The sequence below is a fragment of the Salvelinus fontinalis genome, chromosome 21 (genome assembly GCF_029448725.1).
Source record: "Salvelinus fontinalis isolate EN_2023a chromosome 21, ASM2944872v1, whole genome shotgun sequence".
Classification (NCBI taxonomy): domain Eukaryota; kingdom Metazoa; phylum Chordata; class Actinopteri; order Salmoniformes; family Salmonidae; genus Salvelinus; species Salvelinus fontinalis.
The window spans coordinates 7,460,760-7,487,794 of NC_074685.1; the positions used below are offsets into that span (position 1 = coordinate 7,460,760).

At 45.0% G+C, this 27,035-nt stretch overlaps 1 protein-coding gene across 5 annotated transcripts in view; it reads right to left on the reverse strand.

Moving 5' to 3' along the window:
- LOC129818116 (disabled homolog 2-interacting protein-like) overlaps positions 1-27,035 on the reverse strand; it is a 405,090-nt gene that overhangs the window by 120,004 nt on the left and 258,051 nt on the right. The window contains exon 1 of one of the 5 annotated variants that reach the window (XM_055873706.1): positions 14,562-16,565. The exons of the other annotated variants lie outside the window; for them this stretch is intronic. The gene's annotated coding sequence lies outside the window, so the exon portion shown is untranslated. Of the gene's footprint in view, positions 1-14,561; positions 16,566-27,035 lie in introns of those variants that run through there. 5 annotated transcript variants of the gene reach the window in all.

Sequence of the window (27,035 nt, forward strand, 5' to 3'; positions counted from 1 at the left end):
ATTCCTATTGACTCTGTGTGTTGTGGCCTTTGGGCATTAGACAGAGGGAGAGGTTATTGACAACACACAGCAATGCTCTATCCAGACCACTATTTTCTCTCATCTCATGAAAAGGAGAACATGCAAATGGGTTATTGAATGAAGACACTCTCCTTCAAACTACAGTTCTGTGCATCACACTCTTTTCCAGGGAATGTGAGCACACTCGTCCGTATTCATTGAAACATTACAAATACTTTTAAAAACAAACTTTGTTTAGCGACGAGGACGATTTCCACTCTTTATCTGACTAAGGGAGAGCAAAGCCTCAGTAAAAATGCATAATTAAACTGCAGCATTTGAAAAGATATTGGATCTCCTCAGGCGGTGGTGGAACCTCCGTTTCCTCTGCTCCACATCCACAGCTGAATCCTACCATGTAGCTCTTGCAACAAGATCTCATATTTCCCTTCGAATTTCGATGTATTATGGATGAACGTCGATTTTTCACGCATTCCTTCTGCATGGTTACCGGGTTAATTCTTCATGGTTAGAAGGTTAAAACAGAAACAACTCAAAGGTTAACAGTTTAGGCATTAATTCAGAGTGGTTAAAGTTAGGTCTATGGTTTGGGGAAGGCTTAACACAAAATAATTAATAACAACGGCATCAGGTATCATCAGCATAAACTGACCGTAACACAGTGGTCTAGGCAGTGCGCTCTGGCTCCAAGTAGGGCTATGGAGGTCATGACATTTTGGCAACCGGTTATTATCATGCAAATTACTGCTGGTCTCACGTAAATGTACCGTTAATGAACATAAATAATTGTAGCATCTCCAGGCCTCTATGTGTACAAGCTGCTGATGCGAACCTTTGGAACGTCTACATTTTAAAAGGTCTAATACATCTATTTAATATACATCACAAAAAGTCCTTTTTTTTAGGCAGATCTAAAGAAACATTATGATACAGTTTGAAGAAAATGTATTTCAGAAGAACAGAATGAGTTGGCCTATGGCTATGCGCCATTCCACAGGCTGTAGGCTAGTTCATTTAGCAGACAAGATATGCTTACAGTATAAGTCCCGTGCCATCATTTTATATTACATGATTTTATAGTGAGAAGAATATAATTGAACTTAGCTGAATAAAATAGAAATGATATTTTTCCCATTCCGGAGTGAGTGCGTATTTGAAGTGGCTATGTTGAGCGTGAAAGTGATCATTTGAAACAGATCCTATACGCTAGATTTAGAGTTATTTGGCAACTTTAGTTGTGAATGATACAAACCTTATGTCTTAAAAATCAAAACAGAAATGGGCAGCATGATTTGACTATAGGCTGTTGAGGATTTGAGAAAGTAGCAAAAAAAACCTTGCTCTCTGTTCCTTGCCTCAGGCTGAACATGCTCTCATCAAGTGATCATGTTTTCACCCATCAGACTATTCTCAATTTAATCTTGTCATTAATAATATGTCAAGTGAGTTTAGATTTAGAATGGGAATTATCAAGGAGAGGAACAAATACATGTCCTTCATATGCACTCAAATAGTGCATGGAGGTGCTTCCTCAGCGGTTCATTCTCAGATCATGGCACATGTGATGGAAATAAATATAGTAGCAGCTGGGATCCTCTTTATTGGCAACCATCAAAACTCTGCCTTCACACAGGATTGCATATACAGTTGAAGTTGGAAGTTTGCATACACTTAGGTTGGAGTCATTAAAACCTGTTTTTCAACCACTCCACAAATTTCTTGTTAACAAACTATAGTTTTGGCAAGTCGGTTAGGACATCTACTTTGTGCATGACACAAGTAATTTTTCTAACAATTGTTTACAGACAGATTATTTCATTTATAATTCACTGTATCACAATTCCAGTGGGTCAGAAGTTTACAAACACTAAGTTGACTGTCCCTTTAAACAGCTTGGAAAATTCCAGAAAATTATGTCATGGCTTTAGAAGCTTCTGATAGGCTAATTGACATCATTTGAATCAATTGGAGGTGTACCTGTGGATGTATTTCAAGGCCTACCTTCAAACTCAGTGCCTCTTTGCTTGACATCACGGGAAAATCTAAAGAAATCAGCCAAGATCTCAGGAAATAAATTGTAGAGCTCCACAAGTCTGGTTCATCCTTGGGAAAAATTTCCAAAAGCCTGAAGGTACCACGTTCATCTGTACAAACAATAGTACACAAGTATAAACACCATGGAACCACGCAGCCGTCATACCGCCCAGGAAGGAGACGTGTTCTGTCTCCTAGAGATGAACATACTTTTGTGCGAAAAGTGCAAATCAATCCCAGAACAACAGCAAAGGACCTTGTGAAGATGCTGGAGGAAACAGGTACAAAAGTATCTATATCCACAGTAAAACGAGTCCTATATCGACATAACCTGAAAGGCTGCTCAGCAAGGAAGAAGGCACTGCTCAAAAACCGCCATAAAAAAGCTAGACTACGGTTTGCAACTGCACATGGGGACAAAGATCGTACTTTTTGGAGAAATGTCCTCTGGTCTGATGAAACAAAAATAGAACTGCTTGGCCATAATGACCATCGTTAAGTTTGGAGGAAAATGGGAAGGCTTGCAAGCCGAAGAACGCCATCCCAACCTTGAAGCACAGGGGTGGCAGCATCATGTTGTGGGGGTGCTTTGCTGCAGGAGGGACTGGTGCACTTCCCAAAATAGATGGCATCATGAGGGGGGGAAATTATGTGGATATATTGTAGCAACATCTCAAGACATCAGTCAGGAAGTTAAAGCTTGGTCGCAAATGGGTCTTCAAAATGGACATTGACTTAAGGACAGCAAAGTCAAGGTATTAGACTGGCCATCCCAAAGCCCTAACCTCAATCCCTTATTTTGGGCAGAACTGAAAAAGCGTCTGCGAGCAAGGAGGCCTACAAACCTGACTCCGTTACACCAGCTCTGTCAGGAGGAATGGGCCAAAATTCACCCAACTTATTGTGGGAAGCTTGTGGAAGGCTACCCGAAACGTTTGACCCAAGTTAAACAATTTGAAGGCAATGCTACCAAATACTAATTGAGTGTATGTAAACTTCTGACCCACTGGGAATGTGATGAATGAAATAAAAGCTGAAATAAATAATTCTCTCTACTATTATTCTGACATTTCACCTTTTTATAATGAAGTGGTGATCCTAACTGACCTAAGACAGGGAATTTTTACTAGAATTAAATGTCAGGAATTGTGAAAACTGAGTTGAAATGTATTTAAAATGTAAACTTCTGACTTCAACTGTAACAACACGTATTTCTCTCCATGCATCAACCACTGTTTGAGGAGCATGCAGCTTTACAGCTCTGGGCTATTCAACATCAAATACAAATTCACCAGAATTGTAGGTTAAGCCTGTAAGCCGCCCTGCATAACAATGAACCAACAGCATCGCATAGGCCTATATGTTCTCTCACAGACTCATGAATAGAAATGTTGTAGCATAAGGTAACCAGTCCATCCAGTATGCATCATAATACAGTCCACACTCAATGACGATTACTATAGTTTGTTACATTTTGGAGTATAGGCTAGAACAATTATGTACAAAGACATCTTATATCTATGTTTATTTTGTATTGTTTTTCTGCTATGTGTAATATGTGGTAGGCTATCAGGCTATGTATTGTATAACGGCAACCAGTGGCCTCACAGCACGGCTGTGGCTTGAGAGGTGCTGGGCTGGAGAGGCTGAGGACTGGCCCCTACATACACTACAGAGCCTCTCGGATTTTCATTGCATTTGCATTGATGTCAGAGGGACAATAGAGTGCCAGGCCATTTGGAGCTGATGGAGGGACAATAGAGCCTTGAATACCAGACCATTCGGACCTGATGGAGGGACAATAGAGCCCTGAGTACCAGGCTATTAGGATCTGATGGAGGGACAATAGAGCCCTGAGTACCAGACCATTCGGACCTGACGGAGGGAAAATAGAGCCCTGAGTACCAGGCTATTAGGATCTGATGGAGGGACAATAGAGCGTTGAGTACCAGACCATTCGGACCTGATGGAGGGACAATAGAGCCCTGAGTACCAGACCATTAGGATCTGATGGAGGGACAATAGAGTGTTGAGTACCAAACCATTCACACCTGTTGGAGGGACAATAGAGCCTTGAGTACCAGACCATTCGGACCTGATGGAGGGACAATAGAGCCCTGAGTACCAGGCTATTAGAATCTGCTGGAGGGACAATAGAGCACTGAGTACCAGTCCATTATGACCTGATGGAGGGAAAATAGAGCCCTGAGTACCAGATCATTAGGACCTGATGGAGGGACAATAGAGCCCTGAGTACCAGGCTATTAGAATCTGCTGGAGGGACAATAGAGCCCTGAGTACCAGTCCATTATGACCTGATGGAGGGAAAATAGAGCCCTGAGTACCAGATCATTAGGACCTGATGGAGGGACAATAGAGCCCTGAGTACCAGTCCATTATGACCTGATGGAGGGAAAATAGAGCCCTGAGTACCAGATCATTAGGACCTGATGGAGGGACAATAGAGCCCTGAGTATCAGGCCATGAGTGACCAGATGGTCGTTAGCGAGTTAGGTACTACCAACACATGTCCAGAGTACCTAAGAGGAGATTACTGTGACTCAACGGTCAAGTGGAATTTGACTGCTGTCATGACTTATGACTGCCTGTGTGGGGTAATACAGTCACCACAACAACCCTAGCTCCAAGCATCATGGAGTTTGCACTCAAACTTTTTTATGTTTTATTCTGTGATTATAGGGACTAGGCTGCTTAGTTTTAGACTTGTCAGTGTGTGTCTGTTTGTCTATCGATATGTCTTTGTGTGTGTGTGTGTGCCTTTCCATTTCTGTGTGTGTGTGTGTGTGTGTGTGTGTGTGTGTGTGTGTGTGTGTGTGTGTGTGTGTGTGTGTGTGTGTGTGTGTGTGTGTGTGTGTGTGTGTGTGTGTGTGTGTGTGTGTGTGTGTGTGTGTGTGTGTGTGTGTGTGTGTGTGGTGTGTGTGTGCGTGCATTCCTGCCAGCCTGCATGTCTGACTGCCTGTCTACCCCATGCCTCTGGATGTCCTTGCTCCTTCCCCCAGGTGTGTGGACCTCTAACCCCCCGCAGAGTACCCCCAGGCTGGGAAAGAATAGCCCTCTGAGTTCCCTCCTCCCCTCCATCTCTCTTATCTCTCTCTCTCTCTCCATCTGGTTCAAGCACTGTGGATCCGATCTGCTTCATCAGCTCTCAGCAAATCAATTGACATGAGAGAGATGGGCTATGACAGGCTAATTACACAGAGAGGGTATGATGGAGGAAGGGAGGGAGGAGGGAGGGAAGTGAGAGAGATGGGCTATGACAGGCTAATTACACAGAGAGGGTAGGATAGAGGGAGGGAGGAAGGAGGGATGGGCTATGACAGGCTAATTACACAGAGAGGGTAGGATGGAGGGAGGGAGGAGGGAGGGAGGGAAGTGAGAGAGATGGGCTATGACAGGCTAATTACACAGAGAGGGTAGGATAGAGGGAGGGAGGAAGGAGGGATGGGCTATGACAGGCTAATTACACAGAGAGGGTAGGATGGAGGGAGGGAGGAGGGAGGGAGGGAAGTGAGAGAGATGGGCTATGACAGGCTAATTACACAGAGCGGGTAGGATAGAGGGAGGGAGGAAGGAGGGATGGGCTATGACAGGCTAATTACACAGAGAGGGTAGGATGGAGGGAGGGAGGAGGGAGGGAGGGAAGTGAGAGAGATGGGCTATGACAGGCTAATTACACAGAGAGGGTAGGATAGAGGGAGGGAGGAAGGAGGGATGGGCTATGACAGGCTAATTACACAGAGAGGGTAGGATAGAGGGAGGGAGGAAGGAGGGATGGGCTATGACAGGCTAATTACACAGAGAGGGTAGGATGGAGGGAGGGAGGGAGGAGGGAGGGAAGTGAGAGAGATGGGCTATGACAGGCTAATTACACAGAGAGGGTAGGATAGAGGGAGGGAGGAAGGAGGGATGGGCTATGACAGGCTAATTACACAGAGAGGGTAGGATGGAGGGAGGGAGGAGGGAGGGAAGTGAGAGAGATGGGCTATGACAGGCTAATTACACAGAGAGGGTAGGATAGAGGGAGGGAGAAAGGAGGGACGGGCTATGACAGGCTAATTACACAGAGAGGGTAGGATGGAGGGAGGGAGGAGGGAGGGAAGTGAGAGGGATGGGGGAGAGAGGCAGGAAAGAAGGGAGAGAGGTAGAGGGATAGAGTGAGGGAGGGAAGTAGAATGGAGGGATAGAGTGAGGGAGGGAGTGTAGAACATTAACTGATGTTCTCTCGTTCTCTTTGTTCTCTTCGTTCCTCCATTGGTCTGCTTTTCTCCTGATCTGAGCTGCTTCTCTCTCTTTCCCTCTCCCTCTCTCTCTCTCTCTCTCTCTCTCTCTCTCTCTCTCTCTCTCTCTCTCTCTCTCTCTCTCTCACTCTCTCCCCCTCTCTCTCTCTCTCTCTCTCTCTTCAGACCAACACATTAATTCACATCAAAGTGAATACCTCTTTCACTTCATAGAAAATATGTTCTCATTAGTAATAACAGCCCTCCTCTCCCTCTTTAATCCCCCCTCTCTCTTGACATCTATCATTTCATTTTAAAATGGCACTGACCCTGTATATAGCTTCCTTTCTTATTTCTCGTGTTGATATTGATGATTGATTATTGCACTGTTAGGTAGAACATGCAAGTTAAGCATGTCACTGTGCATGTGACAAATATAACTTGACCTTGAAAACGTTGTAGTCAATTCCCGAATGCACTCAACATTTACCAAAACATGTAGTACTCTCTCCTTTCAACTCTTCATCTCCAATCCATTTTCTTTACTTTCTTCTCTCCTTCCCTCTCTCTCTCTAATATCCACGTCTCCCCATGTTCACACCCTCTCTCCCTTGCTCATTCTGCCACTGTATGTGTAAGGTTGTGAAAAGGACTGACGGCTCTTCCTCTCAATCTCCCATTTTCTAATTTGGCTGTGGGTTAGCGAGATCTCACTGTCTCTACATTGGTAAACAAACACACATGTGCACTCACACTCATATACATACACTCTTGTGAACACATACAGTGCCTTGCAAAAGTTTTCATCCCCCTTGGTGTTTTTCCTATTTTGTTGCATTACAACCTGTAATTTAAATAGATTTTTTATTTGGATTTCATGTAACGGACATAAACAAAATAATCCAAATTAGTGAAGTGAAATGAAAAAAAATAAAAATGGAAAAGTGGTGCGTGCATATGTAATAACCCCTTTGCTATGAAGCCCCTAAATATGATCTGGTGCAACCAATTACCTTCAGCAGTCACATAATTAGTTAAATAAAGTCCACCTGTGTGCAACCTAAGTGTCACATGATCTATCACATGATCTCAGTATATATAGACCTGTTCAGAAAGGCCCCAGGGTCTGCAACACCACTAAGCAAGGGGAACCACCAAGCAAGTGGCACCATGAAGACCAAGGAGCTCTCCAAACAGGACAGGTACAAAGTTGTGGAGAAGTACAGATCAGGGTTGAGCTATAAAAAAACATCTGAAACTTTGAACATCCAACGGAGCACCATTAAATTCCTTATTAATAAATGGAAAGAATATGCCACCACAACAAACCTGGCAAGAGAGGGCTGCCCACCAAAACTCACAGACCAGGCAAGGAGGGCATAAATCAGAGAGGCAACAAAGAGACCAAAGATAACGCTGAAGGAGCTGCAAAGCTCCACAGCGTAGATTGGAGTATTTGTCCATAGGACCACTTTAAGCCGTACACACCTCAGAGCTGGGCTTTACGGAAGAGCGGACAGAAAAAATCCATTGCTTAAAGAAAAAATAAGCAAACACGTTTGGTGTTTGCCAAAAGGCATATGGGAGACTCCCCAAACATATGGAAGAAAGTAGATGTGTCAGGTGAGACTAAACTAGTGGTTTTTGGCCACCAAAGAAAACGCTATGTCTGGTGCAAACCCAACAGCTCTCATCACCCCGAGAACACCATCCCCACAGTGAAGCATGGTGGTGGCAGTATCATGCTGTGGGGATGTTTTTCATCGGCAGGGACTGGGAAACTGGTCAGAATTTAAGGAATGATGGACGGCGCTACATACAGGGACATTCTTGAGGTTCACCTTCCAGCAGGACAATGACCCTAAGCATACTGCTAAAGCAACACTCGAGTGGTTTAAGGGAAAACATTTAAATGTCTTGGAATGGCCTAGTCAAAGCCCAGACCTCAATCCAATTGAGAATCTGTGGTATGACTTATAGATTGCTGTACACCAGCAGAACCCATCCAACTTAAACAAGCTGAAGTAGTTTTGCCTTGAAGAATGGGCAAAAATCCCAGTGGCTAGATGTGCCAAGCTTATAGAGACATACCCCAAGAGACTTGCAGCTGTACTTGCTACAAAAGGTGGCTCTACAAAGTATTGACTTTGGGGGGTGAATAGTAATGCACGCTCAAGTTTTCCATTATTTTTGTCTTATTTCTTGTTTTGTTTCACAATTAAAAATATTTTGCATCTTCAAAGTGGTAGCAATATTGTGTGAATCAAATGATACAAACCCCCCAAAAATCCATTTTAATTCCAGGATGTAAGGCAACAAAATAGGAAAAATGCCAAGGGGTTGAATACTTTCGCAAGCCATTGTACATGCGCTTGCATGCACACACACGCACCTGCCAATAATTAGTTAAGCATGTCACTGTACACTGTACATTTCTGTAATGAGTCGGACGCAAAGGATTTACTTTAGACACCCGACAGGCCCAAAACCATGTGACATACAACATCGGCAAGATAGAACAGCTGTCTCCGGCAAGACAAGAGGTGACGTACACAGTCTCAAGGTTTTGCTCGCCTGAGGAAGAGTATCTCATGATAAGCTGTAGACCACACTATTTTCCAAAAGAGTTTTCATCTATATTTTTCGTTGCTCTCTGTATACCACCACAAACCGATGCTGGCACTAAGACAGCACTTAATGAGGTATATAAGGCCATAAGCAAACAGGAAAATGCTCATCCAGAGGCGGCGCTCCTAGTGGCCGAGGACTTTAATGCAGGGAAACTTACCAGCATGTTAAATGTGCAATCAGAGAGAAAAAAACTCTTGACCACCTTTACTCCACACAGAGATGCATACAAAGCTCTCCCTCACCCTCCATTTGGCAAATCTGACCATAATTCTATCCTCCTGATTCCTGCTTACAAGCAAAAACTAAATCAGGAAGCACCAGTGACTGCGTCATCTGACCACTCAATAAAGTGGTCAGATGACGCAGATGCTAAGCTAAAGGACTGTTTTGTTAGCACAGACTGGAATATGTTCCGGGATTCTTCCGATGGCATTGAGGAGTACAACACCTCAGTTACCGGCTTCATCAATAAATAGATTGACGACGTCGTCCCCACAGTGACCGTACGTACATTTCCCAACCAGAAGCCATGGACTACAGGCAACATCTGCACCGAGCTAAGGGCAAGAGCTGCCGCTTTCAAGGAGCGGGACTCTAACCCGGAAGCTTATAAGAAATGCCGCTATGCCCTCCGCCGAACCATCAAACAGGCAATGCGTCCATACAGGACTAAGATTGGATCGTACTACACCGACTCCGACACTCGTTGGATATGGCAAGGCTTGCAAACTATTACAGACTACAAAGGGAAGCACAGCCACGAGCTGCTCAGTGACACAAGCCTACCATATGGGCTAAATTACTTCTATGTTCGCTTCGGGGGCAAGCAACACTGATGCATGCATGAGAGCATCAGCTGTTCCGGACGACTGTGTGATCACGCTCTCCATAACCGATGTGAGTAATATTGACAAGGCCGCAGGGCCAGACGGATTACCAGGACTTGTACTCTGAGTATGCGCTGACCAAATGGCAAGTGTCTTCACTGACATTTTAAACCTGTCCCTGACTGAGTCTGTAATACATGTACCAACATGTTTCAAGCAGACCACCATAGTCTCTGTGCCAAAGAACACTAAGGTAACCTGCCTAAATGACTACTGAACCGTAGCACTCACGTCTGTAGCCATGAAGTGCTTTGAAAGGCTGTTCATGGTTCACATCAACACCATCATCCCAGAAGCTCTAGACCCACCCCAATCTGCATACCGCCCCAACAGATACACAAATGATGCAATCTCTATTGCACTCCACACTTCCCTTTCCAACCTGGACAAAAGGAACACCTATGTGAGAATGCTATTCATTGACTACAGCTCAGTGTTCAACACCATAGTGCCCTGAAAGCTCATCACTAAGCTAAGGATCCTGGGACTAAACACCTCACTCTGCAACTGGATCCTGGACTTCCTGACTGCCGCTCCCATGTGGTAAGGGTAGGTAACATCACATCTGCCACGCTGATCCTCAACACGGGGTTCCCTCAGGGGTCCGTGCTCAGTCCCCTCCTCTAATCGCTGTTTACTCATGACTGCACTGCTAGGCACGACTACAACTCCATCATTAAGTTTGCCGATGACTCAACAGTGCCAGGCCTAATCACCGACAACGATGAGGCAGCCTATAGAGAGGAGGTCAGAGACCTGGCTGTGTGGTGCCAGGATAACAACCTCTCCCTCAACGTGATCAAGACAAAGGAGATGATTGTGAACAACAGGAAAAGGAGGACCAGCACGCCCCCATTCTCATCGACAGGGCTGTAGTGGAGCAGGTTGAGAGCTTCAAGTCCCTTGGTGTACACATCACCAACAAACTATCATGGTCTAAGCACACCAAGACAGTCGTGAAGAGGGCATGACAAAGCCTATTCCCCTCAGGAGACTGAAAAGATTTGGCATGGGTCCTCAGATCCTCAAAAGATTCTACAGCTGCACCATCGAGAGCATCCTGACTGGTTGCATCACTGCCTGGTATGGCAACTGCTCGGCCTCCGACCGCAAGGTACTACAGAGGGTAGTGCGTACGGCCCAGTACATCATTAGGTCCAAGCTTCCTGACATCCAGGACCTCAGTACCTCTGTAACAGGCTGTATCAGAGGAAGGCCCGTGCTACCGCACGCCAAGCGATACTGGAGTGCCAAGTGTATGGCCAAAAGACTTCTTAACAGCTCTACCCCCAAGCCATAACGCTCCTAAACAGCTAATCAAATGGCTAGCCGGACTTTTTGCATTGCCCCTCCATCTTTTATACTGCTGGGACTCTCGGTTTATTATCCATACATAGTCACTTTAACTCCAGCTATATGTACATATTACCTCAATTATCTCGACTAACCTGTGCCCCCGCACATTGACTCTGTCCCAGTACCCACTTATATAGTCTTGCTACTGTTATTTTACTGCTGCTCTTTAATTATTTGTTTTTTTATTAAAATGTTTTACTTATCTATTTTTTACCTACCACTTATGTGTCTTAAAACTGCATTGTTGGTTAAGGGCTTGTAAGTAAGCATTTCACTGTAAGGTCTACTACACCTGTTGTATTCGGCCCATGTGACAAATACAATTTGATTTTAATTAAGATGTACAGTGTCTCCCCTTGATTAATGTGTAAGCTACTGTATAGATTCATCACATACATAGATCTGTAGTCTGACAGCATCCAGTGTAAACATATATCTGTATTTGGAGATAAACAACACTGAGTGAAACTATGCTGGTGGTGAATGACAGATGATGTTGATGATAGTCTATGAAACTATGCTGGTGGTGAATGACAGATGATGATGATGATAATCCATGAAACTATGCTGGTGGTGAATGACAGATGATGTTGATGATAGTCTATGAAACTATGCTGGTGGTGAATGACAGATGATGTTGATGATAGTCTATGAAACTATGCTGGTGATGAATGACAGATGATGTTGATGATAGTCTATGAAACTATGCTGGTGGTGAATGACAGATGATGTTGATGATAGTCTATGAAACTATGCTGGTGGTGAATGACAGATGATGTTGATGATAGTCTATGAAACTATGCTGGTGGTGAATGGCAGATGATGTTGATGATAGTCTATGAAACTATGCTGGTGGTGAATGACAGATGATGTTGATGATAGTCTATGAAACTATGCTGGTGGTGAATGACAGACGATGTTGATGATAGTCTGGAGAGCAACACAGAAAACAACACTATCAGCTGACCTCTCCTCTCCTCTATCCTTTCCTCTCCTCTCCTCTATTCTCTCCTTTCCTCTCCTCTCCTCTATTCTCTCCTTTCCTCTCCAATACCCTCTCCTCTCCTCTCCTCTCCTCTCCTCTCCTCTCCTCTCCTCTCCTCTCCTCTATCCTTTCCTCTCCTCTCCTCTATCCTTTCCTCTCCTCTCCTCTTATCTCCTCGCCTCTTCTCTACGCTCTTCTCTCCACTATCTTCTTCTCTCCTATACCCTCTCTTCTCCTCTCCTCTCCTCTCCCCTCCTCTCCTCTCCTCTCCTCTCCTCTCCTCTCCTCTCCTCTCCTCTCCTCTCCTCTCCTCTCCTCTCCACTATCTTCTTCTCTCCTCTCATCTCTGCTATCTTCTCCTCTCCTCTCCTCTCCTCTCCTCTCCTCTCCTCTCCTCTCCTCTCCTCTCTTCTCCTCTACCCTCTCATCTCCTCTCTCCTTTCCTCTCCAATACCCTCTCCTTTCCTCTCCAATACCCTCTCCTTACCTCTCCAATACCCTCTCCTTTCCTCTCCAATACCCTCTCCTTTCCTCTCCTCTCCTCTCCTCTCCTCTCCTCTCCTCTCCTCTCCTCTCCTCTCCTCTCCTCTCCTCTCCTCTATCCTCTCCTCTCCGCTATCCTTTCCTCTCCTCTCCTCTATTCTCTCCTTTCCTCTCCAATACCCTCTCCTCTCCTCTCCTCTCCTCTCCTCTCCTCTCCTCTCCTCTCCTCTCCTCTATCCTTTCCTCTCCTCTCCTCTTCTCTCCTCTCCTCTTCTCTACCCTCTTCTCTCCGCTATCTTCTTCTCTCCTATACCCTCTCCTCTCCTCTCCTCTCATCTCCTCTCCTCTCCTCTCCTCTCCTCTCCTCTCCTCTCCTCTCCTCTCCTCTCCTCTCCTCTCCGCTATCTTCTTCTCTCCTCTCCTCTCTGCTATCTTCTTCTCTCCTATACCCTCTCCTCTCCTATATCCTCTCCTCTCTTCTCCTCTCCTCTCCTCTCCTCTCCTCTCCTCTCCTCTTCTTCTGTCCTCTACCCTCTCATCTCCTCTATCATTTCCTCTCCTCTATCCTCTCATCTACCCTCTTCTCCCCACTTTCCTCTATCCTCCCCTTTCCTCAACCCTCCCCCTAGACAGACTGGAACAGAGAGAGAGAGAGGGAACAGACAGATATTGGGGACTAGCTCAACCAGTAACGGTAGCATTTCCCGTCATCTCCTCCTCTCCTCTCCTCCTTTCCTCTCCTGTATGAAAGAGATGTCTCTGTAAATGAAATTAGTGGTCATTCTCCTCTCCTCCTTTTCAGCGGTACCCATAGCATTCTCTCTGTTACCCTGCTAGGGGTCAACGGGTCATCATGACAGCAATAATGACCTCATACTGACAAGAGTTCCAGAACGGCAGCCCAAATCAACCAGTAACCTCACAGCGGTGGCCAGTCATGTGATTTCTGTTAGTGCTGGGCTGTAGAGGCTGACGACTGCTCCCTACATACACCACAGAGCATCCTCTCTCTCTCTCTCTCTCTCTCTCTCTCTCTCTCTCTCTCTCTCTCTCTCTCTCTCTCTCTCTCTCTCTCTCTCTCTCTCTCTCTCTCTCTCCTCTCTCTCTCTCTCTCTCTCTCTCCTCTCTCTCTCTCTCTCTCTCCTCTCTCTCTCTCCTCTCTCTCTCTCTCTCTCTCTCTCTCTCTCTCTCTCTCTCTCTCTCTCTCTCTCTCTCTCTCTTTGTCTCTCTCTCTGCTTCATGCTATTTCTGTGACAGAGCAGCAGCTCTCATTCAAATCCCTAAGAGCTCACATCCCTATCAGACAGCGAGAAGGTGTTGGTTCATGTTACTCATACAGTACAATAGATGAGTATGTAATTCCAAAACAAGAGCTGACTCCAGATCAGTGCATGCTCAATAACACTGTACTATACATTAAACTGTGTTCACAGTAACACCTAGTTCTAAAGCAACTAACAGAGAGAGGACCATTAAATTCCTCATTTAATTATTATTTGCCTAGATGGTTTATTTGGCAACCTAAAATGATATCTTGCCATGCCAGTAAAGTTAATTGAAATGAATTGAATTAAGAGGGAGGACAGCGCACAAAACAGGATGGAGCCTGGAATTAAGCTTGGGATCTCAATATAACCCTTCTCCCTTTTATGTCCCTAATTTGTTTCCATACACACTGATATAAACACACCTTTCAATATCCCGCCTTAACACGCATGTACGCACACACACACACACACACACACACACACACACACACACACACACACACACACACACACACACACACACACACACACACACACACACACACACACACACACACACACACACACACACACACACACACACACACACACACACACACACACACACACACACTGCAGTGTGAGGGACGTGAAAAGCAGCAGAACACAGAACACTCACCAGGCATGGTCAGAATTCCTCAGAACAATTGTACAAGGCTGGCAGATAAACAGAGAGAGGGAGAGACTGGTTGTGCCAGAGAGAATAAAACAAGGAATGACCGGAGGAGGTCTTTCTCAAAACTCCATTTTCCCTTCCCACTGCCGAGTGCTTGCTCCTTCTGATTGTTTTCTTTCTGGCTCTCTTCCTCCTTCTCTCTGTTTTCCTTGTGGCTCTCTTCCTCCTTCTCTCTGTTTTCCTTGTGGCTCTCTTCCTCCTCTCTCTCTCCCCCTCTCTTTATGCTGCTGCTGCTTCGAGGCGAGGGGCGGAGAATCAGTGACACAATGCTCTCACACTCTCCCTTCTCCCTTCTCTCTCTCTCCACCTTCTCTCCCTTCTCTCTCTCCACCTTCTCTCCCTTCTCTCTCACACTCTCCCTTCTCTCTCTCCACCTTCTCTCCCTTCTCTCTCTCCACCTTCTCTCCCTTCTCTCACACACTCTCCCTTCTCTCTCTCTCCACCTTCTCTCCCTTCTCTCTCTCTCCACCTTCTCTCCCTTCTCTCTCTCCACCTTCTCTCCCTTCTCTCTCACACTCTCCCTTCTCTCTCTCCACCTTCTCTCCCTTCTCTCACACACTCTCCCTTCTCTCTATCTCCACTTTCTCTCCCTTCTCTCACACACTCTCCCTTCTCTCTCTGTCCGCCTTCTCTCCCTTCTCTCACACACTCTCCCTTCTCTCCCTTCTCTCTCTCTGGTTTTCCTTTTGCTCCCTCTCTATCTCCTCTCTCTCTCTTTATCGTTATATTAGCTGTCCTACTTCCTGTGCCCTCTCTGAAATGGGACACAGCCTCTCCTTGCCTCCCTATATCTCTCTTCCTGTGTGTGTGTGTAAGTGTGCCCAATGTCCATACACAATGCTCAGAGCAGCGGATCTTACAGGCTTTTCTTTGGAGTCACGTCACATAACAGCCCGGTCAAATCAAGTGAAATGGATGAACAAAAGTGGTCAGGTATTCTGCCACTGTGTACTCTCTGTTTAGGGTCAAATAGCATTCTAGTTTGCTCTGTTTTTTGGTGAATTCTTTCCAATGTGTCAAGTAATTATCATTTTGTTTTCTCATGATTTGGTTGGGTCTAATTGTGTTGCTGTCCTGGGGCTCTGTGGGGTCTGTTTGTGTTTGTGAAAAGAGCCCCAGGACCAGCTTGCTTAGGGGATGGCTTTGTTATGGAAGGTTTGGGAATCGCTTCCTTTTAGGTGGTTGTAGAATTGAACGTCTCTTTTCTGGATTTTGATAATCAGGGGGTATCGGCCTAATTCTGCTCTGCATGCATTATTGGTGTTTTACGTTGTACATGATTTGGTGTTTGTCCCATTTTGTGAATTCTTGGTTGGTGAGCGGACCCCAGACCTCACAACCATAAAGGGCAATGGGCTCTATGACTGATTCAAGTACTTTTAGCCAGATCCTAATTGGTATGTCGAATTTGATGTTCCTTTTGATGACATAGAAGGCCCTTCTTGCCTTGTCTCTCAGTTTGTTCACAGCTTTGTGGAAGTTACATGTGGCGCTGATGTTTAGGCTGAGGTATGTATCGTTTTTTGTGTGCTCTAGGGCAACGGTGTCTAGATGGAATTTGTATTCGTGGTCCTGGGAACTGGACCTTTTTTGGATCACCGTTATTTTTGTCTTACTGAGATTTACTGTCAGGGCACAGGTCTGGCAGAATCTGTGCAGAAGATCTAGGTGCTGCTGTAGGCCCTCTTTCGTTGATGACAGAAGCACCAGATCATCAGTAGACTGTTCTAGTGCACTCGCCAATTCGTTGATATAAATGTTGCAGAGGGCTTAAGCTGCATCCCTGTCTCACCCCTCATCTCTGTGGAAAGAAATGTGTGTGTTTTTTGCCAATTTTAACCACACGTTTGATTACATGGATTTTATGGTTTCTTCAATTACATTGAGCTGATTTCTCACTTGCTGTTCTTTCTTTTTCCATAATGTATTTCTGTATTGTTTTAGTGATTCACCATAGTGAAGGCGTAGACTCAGGTTATCTGGTTTCTCAATTTCTTTCTTAAGTTTTTGCATTCTTCTTTTAACCATTTGTCATTGTTGTTAATTTTCTTAGGTTGTCTGCTTGAAATGTTTTGATTTGATAGGGAAGCTGAGAGTGTCACGCCTGCTCCCGCTCCCCCTCCCTGGCGCTTGAAGGCACTAGGCTCCCCTGCATTACGCACTCCTGCCACCATCAGTATACACACCTGCCTTCCCCCCGTCATGCGCATCATCGATTATTGGACTCACATGGACTCAATCACCTGTTTATTACCTCCCCTATATCTGTCAGTTCCCCAGCTCGGTTCCTCGCAGCTGCATTAATGTGCGTATGTCGTTGTTACCCGTGTGCTGACGTTGTTCCTGTCTTGTTACCTGTCTGTTCCACGTTATGTGTTCAACTCCCCGTACCTGCTTCTCATCTCCAGCGTCGGTCCTTTCAGAGAAGTCAGATATACTGTTTAGGTTTTCTACTGCCAGGTTTACACCATCACTATTACAGTAAAACATTTTGTCAAGGAAATTGTCGAGAAGGGATTGAATTTGTTGTTGCGTAATTGTTTTTTGCTAGATTTCTACACTACTCTCCTTCCATCTATAGCGTTTCTTAATATTATTCAGCTCCTTTGGCTTTGATGCCTCATGATTGAGCAAAGCTCTGTTCAAGTAGAGTGTAATTTTGCTGTGATCTGATAGGGGTGTCAGTGGGCTCTGGGTTGAGGTCAGTGATAAAGTAGTCTATTGCCAAAAGATGAGCTATAGGTATACCTACCATAGGAGTCCCCACAAAGCCTACTATTGACTATGTAGAAACCCAGCGTCCGACAGAGCTGCAGGAGTTTTGACCCCTTTTTGTTGGTTATGTTGTCATAGTTGTGTCTAGGGGGGCATATGGGGGAGGAAATGTTGCCGCCTTCAGGTAGGTGTTTGTCTACCTGTGTGCTGAGGGTGTCAGGGTCTTGTCCAGTTCTGACATTAAGGTCACCACAGACTATTATGTCCCTGGGCCTGGAAATTGTTGATCTCCCCCTCTAGGATGGAAAAGCTGTTATTGTTAAAGTATGGAGATTCTATTGGTGGGGTAAAGGTAGCACACATGAGGACATTTATCTCTGTTGAGATAATTTCCTTATTAATTTATGCACAGATGTAAAATGTTCCTGTTTTGACTAATTTAATAGAGTGGGTTAGGTCTGCTCTATATCAAATTAGCACACCCCCTGAGTCTCTTCCCTGTTTCACACCTGGTAGTTTGGTGGATGGGACTACCAGCTCTCTGTAACCTAGAGGGCCACCAGTGGGTCCGTCTCCTTTATAGCATGTTTCTTGTTGGATGACAATGTCTGTATTTCCATTTTCTTTGATTAAGTCTGGGTTCCTGCTATTTAGGCCAAAGGCAGATGACCTCAGACTTTGTATATTCCAGGATGAGATAAAAGCTTTGTGTTCTGTGTTGTCTAGTGTTGTTTTTGTTTGGTTTAGGCCTCTCTCTCTCTCTATCTCTTTATCTCTCTATCTCTCTATATGTCTCTCTCGCTCTCTCTATTGCTCTCTCTATTGCTCTCTCTCTCCTTTGCTCTCCCTCCCAGTGTGATTAATTGTAACCCCCCCCCCCCCCCCCCCCTTTTCCCTCTCTCCGTGTGCAGCGGGAGGTGTGTGTGTGTGTGGGCGGTGCAGCCTGGATCTGTTCCTCTGTGCCTCCAATGTGTGTGTGTGTGTTTTTGTTTGTTGGTATGTTACTAGGATCCCCATTAGCTCTTGCGAAAGCAGCACCTAGTCTTCCTGGGGTCCACACAAAACATGAAACATAATACAGAATGACATAATACAGAACATCATTAGACAAGAACAGTTCAAGGACAGAACTACATACATTTTTTAAAAGGTACACGTAGCCTACATATTAATACATTCACACAAACTATCTAGGTCAAATAGAGGAGAGGCGTTGTGCCGTGAGGTGTTGCTTTATCTGTTTTTTTGAAACCAGGATTCCTGTTTATTTGCACATTATGAGATGGAAGGGAGTTCTATGCAATAATGTCTCAATATAATACTGTACGCTTTTTGAATTTGTTATGGATTTGGGGGACTGTGAAAAGACCCCTGGTGGCATGTCTGGTTTCTTATAAAATAAGAAGTGATGCAGTCAGTCTCTCCTCCACTCTTAGCCAAGAGAGACTGACATGCATAGTATTGATATTAGTCCTCTGATTTCAACGAAGAGCAAGATGTGCCGATCTGTTCTGGGCCAGCTGCAGTTTAACTAGGTCTTTCCTTGTAGCACTCGACCACACGACTGGACAATAAGATAAGACAAAACTAAAGCCTGCATAGCATCTTGTAATTACGGACAGACCTCTCCCCATCTTTACAATCCTTGAATCTATATGTTTTGACCATGACAGTTTACAATCGAAATAAAAAATTTAAATGGAAAAGTGGTGCATGCATATGTATTCACTCCTTTGCTATGAAGCCAATAAATAAGATCTGGTGCAACCAATTACTTTCAGAAGTCAGATAATTAGCTAAATAAAGTCCACCTGTGTGCAATCTAAGTGTCACATGATCTCAGTATACAGTTGAAGTCGGAAGTTTACATACACTTAGGTTGGAGTCATTAAAACTTGTTTTTCAACCACTCCACAAATTTCTTGTTAAACTATAGTTTTGGCAAGTCGGTAAGGACATCTACTTTGTGCAGGACACAAGTCCTTTTCCCAACAATTGTTGTAATTCACTGTATCACAATTCCAGTGGGTCAGAAGTTTACATACACTAAGTTGACTCTGCCTTTAAACAGCTTGGACAATTCCAGAAAATGATGTCATGGCTTTAGAAGCTTCTGATAGGCAAATTGACATAATTTGAGTCAATTGGAGGTGTACCTGTGGATGTATTTCAAGGCCTACCTTCAAACTCAGTGCCTCTTTGCTTGACATCATGGGAAAATCAAAAGAAATTAGCCAAGACCTCAGAAAAAACTGTAGAGATCCACAAGTCTGGTTCATCCTTGGGAGCAATTTCAAATACCTGAAAGTACCACGTTCATCTGTTACAACAATAGCACGCAAGGATAAACACCATGGGACCATGCAGCCGTCATACCGCTCAGGAAGGAGACGCGTTCTGTCTCCTAGAGATGAACGTACTTTGGTGCGAAAAGTGCAAATCAATCCCAGAACAACAGCAAAGGACCTTGTGAAGATGCTGGAGGAAACAGGTACAAAAGTATCTATATCCACAGTAAAACGAGTCCTATGTCGACATAACCTGAAAGGCAGCTCAGCAAGGAAGAAGCCACTGCTCCAGAACCGCCATAAAAAAGCCAGACTACGATTTGCAACTGCACATGTGGACAAAGATTGTAATTTTTTGGAGAAATGTCCTTTGGTCGGATGAAACAAAAATAGAACTGTTTGGCCATAATGACCATCATTATGTTTGGAGGAAAAGGGGGAGGCTTGCAAGCTGAAGAACAACATCCCAACCGTGAAGCACGGGGGTGGCAGCGTCATGCTGTGGGTGTGGTTTGCAGCAGGAGGGACTGGTGCACTTCTACTATTATTCTGACATTTTGCATTCTTAAAATAAAGTGGTGATCTTAACGGACCTAAGACAGGGAATATTTACTAGGATTAAATGTCAATAATTTTGAAAAACTGAGTTTAAATGTATTTGGCTAAGGTGTATGTAAACTTCTGACTTCAACTGTATATACAGTGGGGCAAAAAAGTATTTAGTCAGCCACCAATTGTGCAAGTTATCCCACTTAAAAAGATGAGAGAAGCCTGTAATTTTCATCATAGGTTCACTTCAACTATGACAGACAAAATGAGAAAAAAAAATCCAGAAAATCACATTGTAGAATTTTTTATGAATTTATTTGCAAATTATGGTGGAAAATAAGTATTTGGTCAATAACAAAAGTTTATGTCAATACTTTGTTATATACCCTTTGTTGGCAATGACAGAGGTCAAACGTTTTCTGTAAGTCTTCACAAGGTTTTCACACACTGTTGCTGGTATTTTGGCCCATTCCTCCATGCAGATCTCCTCTAGAGCAGTGATGTTTTGGGGCTGTTGCTGGGCAACACGGACTTTCAACTCACTCCAGAGATTTTCTATGGGGTTGAGATCTGGAGACTGGCTAGGCCACTCCAGGACCTTGAAATGCTTCTTACGAAGCCACTCCTTCGTTGCCCGGGCGGTGAACATCCCACGGAGCACCATTAAATCCATTATTAAAAAATGGAAAGAATATGGCACCACAACAAACCTGCCAAGAGAGGGCCGCCCACCAAAACTCACGGACCAGGCAAGGAGGGCATTAATCAGAGAGGCAACAAAGAGACTAAAGATAACCCTGAAGGAGCTGCAAAGCTCCACAGTGGAGATTGGAGTATTTGTCCATAAGACCGCTTAAAGCGGTCCACTCCTCAGAGCTGGGCTTTATGGAAGAGGGGCCAGAAAAAAATAAGCAATCATGTTTGGTGATCGCCAAAATGCATGTGGGAGACACCCCAAACATATGGTAGAAGGTACTCTGGTCAGATGAGACTAAAATTTAGCTTTTTGGCCATCAACGAAAACGCTATATCTGGCGCAAACCCAACAGCTCCCATCACCCCGAGAATACCATCCCTGCCTCCACCATGAAGCATGGTGGAGGCAGCATCATGCTGTGGGGATGTTTTTCATCGGCAGGGACTGAGAAACTGGTCAGAATTGAAGGAATGATGGATGGCGCTAAATATAGGGAAATTCTTGAGGGAAACCTGTTTCAGTCTTCCAGAGATTTGAGATTTTGACAGAGGTTCACCTTCCAGCAGGACAATGACCCTAAACATACTGCTAAAGCAACACTTGAGTGTTTTAAGGGGAAACATTGAAATGTCTTGGAATGGCCTAGTCAATCTCCAGACCTCAATCCAATTGAGAATATGTGGTATGACTTAAAGATTGCTGTACACCAGCGTAACCCATCCATTTTGAAGGAGCTGAACCAGTTTTGCCATGAAGAATGGGCTAAAATCACAGTGTCTAGGTGTGCCAAGCTTATGGAGACATACCCCAAGAGACTGGCAGCTGTAATTGCTGCGAAAGGTGGCTCTAAAAGTATTGACTTTGGCGGGGTGAATAGTTATGCACGCTCAAGTTTTCAGTTTTTTTGTCTTATTACTTGTTTGTTTCACAATAGAAAATATTTTGCATCTTCAAATTGGTCGGCATGTTGTGTAAATCAAATGATACAACCCCCCCCCCAAAATCTATTTTAATTCCAGGGTGTAAGGCAACAAAATAGAAAAAATGCCAAGGGGGGTGAATACTTTTGCAAGCCACTGTATGGTTGAATCATCATACATGGAAACACATGCTTTGTTTAATGCCAGTGGCAGGTCATTGGTAAAAATAGAAAAGAGTACAGGGCCTAGAGAGCTGTCCTGCGGTACACCACACCTTACATGTTTGACATTAGAGAAAATTATATTAAAGAAAGCCCTCTGAGTTCAATTAAATAGATAGCTCTGAACCCATGATATAGCAGAGGTTGAAAAGCAATAACACATATGTTTTCTCAACAACAGGTTATGGTCAATAATGTCAGAGGGTGCACTGAAATCTAACAGTACAGCTCCCACAATTTTCTTATTATCAATTTCTTTCAACCAATCATCAGTCATTTTTGTCAGTGCAGTACATGTTGAGTGCCCTTCACTGTGCGTGTCTGTGTGTGTGCTCTTTGTCCTGTCGGCTCAGTCTGAGGAAGGCTGCCTCCCAAGAAGCTACTGTTGCCACTTCCTATAGGCAAGGACTCTGGCCAGGGTTAGGGATGGAGATTGCTGCAGGCTGGGGATAGCACTGGGGCTAAGCTCATAAAGTAGATGTTACGGATACAGGTATCCTGTGTGTATCCTGTGTGTGTATTTCTTTTCTCTCCTTCTCCGCTCACAGGTGGCAATCATCAGTCACCAATCAGTCATCAATCAGAAGACACACCTCCTCCTGTTTCCATTACCCAATCACATCCCCTTTCCCTTGGTTTAAAAACCCAGTCAGTCGATCTCTGTGTAGCTCAACCTCTCTGTCAAGCAATCTCTCTGTAGAGCTCTTGTTTTTGCAACTACATGTCACTCTGGCCGTTATCCTGTGAGTATTGTTTTGTTATTGTGTTTGACTGTTTGTTTGATGGTGGGAAAAGGGGGTACCAAGACAAGTTGCCCATGGAAATACATTACCCGTAGGAATACTTTGTCTAAGAACACTAGTTAGAACTGGGCGGACCACCCACTGTATTTTTGGTTAGTTAGTTAGCTATTGTTGAAGCAGGTAGACTAGCTCTGGGGTGTTTTTGAATGGTTATTATTTCTTCCCTTGGGTCCAGCTCAGCCCCTTTTCCTGCTCCCCATACCGTGTGTTTACAAATAAACCATGAGTGTTTGACGGTAGATTTATGTTGTCTGTGGTTATTTGTTCTCACTGTTACTTTTTCACTGTTATAATTTGCATGAGTTATGTTACGGGTCTCGTTGCCATCCCCCCTAGACTGTAGAGCCAAAGGGATTCGTAACAGTAGCCTACAAAAAGTGGAACTCATTACTAAGTACTTTGACCTAAAACCTAAATACGTTCACAATACATGCTACACTTATAAAATTACACAGATGCTTTCAGGTACAATCTTGTTGCTGTGAAATGTCCCGTATACCTGCTGCATGCAAGATGAAAGAGCAGTTATTTAGTCTAAAAGCTATTGAGGAGGTTCTGAATGCCTCAGTCTAAAGCTCTGTACAGCATCCACACACGCCAGACACCAATAAGTGCAGTTGCTATTCATACCCAACACAGCTATAATACACTCAACCACTTTCTTTATCTCCACTGTGTCCCCCCTGTCCCCCCCCTGTCCCCCCCCATGGAGATATGGAGTGGGTCAAATTTTGCATTAGGGCTTTCATTTAAGCCTACGCTATATCATAGGAAGAAGAGAGAGGTGAAAGACCTGATTGTAGAACTATGGTAACTAAACACACAGAGACAGTAGGTACTGTAGCTCATTGACAGAGCTGGGAGAGAGGAGTGAGAGAGGCAGAGATGATGAGAGACAGGGAGAGAATGAGACAGGGATATTAAGAGAAGAGGGAAAGAAATAGGGAGAGGGAGAGAGGGAAATGTAGGTAACCATGATGCAGCCATCCAGCCACCTTGTTTAACAGTGCTCTAACTGGGTCACACTGTATCAGTGGAGCTGTACTGTGCTCTCCCTCTCTCTTCCCAGATCCCTCTCTCTTTCCCTCTCCTGCTCTCTCTCTGTTTCTTTCTAAACACACACATGCAGGCCCGAATGCACACACACACTGTCGTGTGTCACATCCGAGAAAGAGATGGATATTAAAATCAAGAGAGAGAGAGAGAGAGAGAGTGAGCGAGAGAGTGATAGATATGGGGAAAAAAAGAGATTGAGAAACCATCATTAGACCAAAATGGACAAATTGTTTTTCCTCAATATCCTCAAGCTCTTTTAAGTGGGCAGCAATTAAAGAGCCACTTCCCTCCTTGTTCCAAAGGGCACTGCTGTCTGGCATGTAGTAGGGAGAGGGGAGTGAGAGGGGGATGGGAGGGGGGCGAGAGGGCACGTAAATAAACACCAATTTAGCATGTTGTTGTCCCTGCTATGACCTATTTCTGATGTTTGAGCTCATTATGAAAGACAGGAAACTCTGCTAAGTGGTTCTCTCCTCTTCTCTACTACCAGTGTAGATGGCTCTCTGTAGTAGGACAGTCTGGGAGAGAGAGGGAGAATGGAGCGAGAGAAGGGATGGAGAAAGAGAGAGGGATGAAGAGAGACCGGAATAGAGAGTGGGGGATTGTTGGCTAGAGGGAGGATCAAATTAAGAGAGAGGTATAGAGGGTGCGAGAGAGAGAGAGAGCTGGAAAATGTCTTCACTGACATTCTCAACCTCTCTCATGTAATACCTACATGTTTCAAACAGACCACCATAGTCCCTGTGCCCAAGAACGCCAAGGTAACCTGTCTAAATGACTATCACTCACACTCACATCTGTAGCCATGCAATTCTTTGAAAGGCTGGTCATGGCCCACATCAACACCATCCTCCCAGACACCTTAGACCCACTTCAATTCACATAGATCCAACAGATCCACAGATGATGAAATCTCTTTTGCACTCCACACTTCCCTCTCCCACCTGGACAAAAGCAACATCTACGTGAGAATGCTGTTCATTGACTACAGCTCAGCGTTCAACACCATAGTGCCCTCAAAGCTCATCACTAAGCTAAGGACCCTGGGACTGAACACCTCCCTTTGCAACTGCATCCTGGACCTCCTGATGGGCCGCCCCCAGGTGGTGAAGGTAGGCAACGACATATCTGCCATGCTGACCCTCAACACACGGCACCTCAGGGGTGTGTGCTTAGTCCCCTCCTGTACTCCCTGTTCACCTACGACTGTGTGGCTGCGCACAACTCCAACACCATAATTAAGTTTGCTGACGACATGATGGTGGTTGGCCTGATCACCATCGACGATGAGACAGCCAATCGGGAGGAGGTCAGTGACCTGGCAGAGTGGTGCCAGGACAACAACCTCTCCCTCAAGGTCAGCAAGACAAAGGTGCTGATCGTGGACTACAGGAAACAGAGTGCCAAGCACGCCCCCATGCACATTGACAGGGCTGTAGTGGAACGGGTCGAGAGCTTCAAGTTGCTCAGTGTCCACATCAATAAGGAATTAAAATGGTCCACACACACCAACACAGTCAGGAAGAAGGCAAGACACCACCTCTTCCCCCTCAGGAGTCTGAAACGTTTCGGCATGGACCGTCAGATCCTCAAAAATTCTAAAGGTGCACCACTGAGAGCATCTTGACTGGCTGCATCACCGCTTGGTATGACAACTGCTTGGCATCCGACCACAAGGTGGTACGAAGGGTAGAGCCTACGGGAAAGTACACTGTGGCCGATCTCCCTGCCATCCAGGACCTCTATACCAGGCGGTGTCAGAGGAAGGCCCTAGAAATGGTCAAAGACTGCAGCCACCCAAGTGAAAGACTGTTTTCTCTACCGATGCAACATGTCTGGAACCAACAGGACCTGAACAGCTTCTACCCCCAAGCCATAAGACTGCTAAATAGTTAGTCCGGTGTCACGCCCTGGCCTTAGTATTCTTTGTTTTCTTTATTATTTTAGTTAGGTCAGGGTGTGACATGGGGAATGTTTATGTTTTGTTGGTTTTGGGTGTTTCTATGGTAAAGGGGTTATGGGGTGTAGTATATGGGTTTGTGTTGAGTTCAGATGTCTAGCGTTGTCTATGTATGTTTAGTTATCTAGGAGAGTCTATGGTTACCTGAATGAGTTCCCAATTAGAGACAGCTGATTTCGGTTGTCTCTGATTGGGAGCCTTATTTAGGGTAGCCATAGGCTCTCATTGGTTGTGAGTAATTGTCTATGTCAGAACGTTTGTAGCCTGTGTGTGTAAGTGCACAACGTTATTTAGCTTCACGGTCGTTTGTTGTTTTGTTCGTTTTGTTAAAGTGTTTCGTGTCGTGTTTATTTTTCGTCATCTTTAAAAATAAAAGAAGATGGCTTACTTTCCAAAAGCTGCGTTTTGGTCCATCAATCCGCCACACGATCGTGACAGAATTACCCACCATCGGACCAAGCAGCGGAAAACAAAGCAACAGCAGCAATGTCAAGACTCCTGGACGTGGGAGGAAATTCTAGACGGGAGAGGACCCTGGTCACAGCCAGGGGAATATCACTGCCCCAAGGCAGAGATGGAGGCAGCACGGCGACACGGGAGGAAGCCCAAGAGACAGCACAAATTTTTTTTTGGAGGGGGGCACTTGGAGCAGTCGGCGAAGTTGAGGGGTAGGTCTGAGTGTGTCGAGGAGTTATTGGACAGATTGGAGGAGAGTGAACGAAGGGGAGATTATGAGACATTCGAAGAGTTGTTGACGAAATTGGAGGAGAGTGAAGAGAGAGAGCTGTTGGTTTGGCAGAGTATGCAATGCATTCTCCCTGAGGAGCGTATTAGCTGTCCGATGCCACCTGTGTCAGTTCCTCGTACTCAGCCTGAAACTTGTGTTAAAGTTCCGGAAGATTTGATGCCGGCTATACACACCAGGTCTCCAGTACACCTTCACAACCCGGTGTGTCCTGTTCCTACTTTTTGCACTCATCCTGAGATGCATGTCCCCAGCCCTGTACCACTAGTTCCGGCACCAAGCACTAGGTCTAAGGTGCGTCTCCAGAGCCCTTTACGCACTGTTCCTGCTCCCCGCACTAGCTTTGAGGTGCGTGTTTCCAGCCCATTACCACCAGTGCCTTCACCACGCATCAAGCTTCCTGGGTGTCTCCAGAGCCCTGTTCTTCCTCCACGTACTAGCCCTGTGGTGCGTGTCTCCAGCA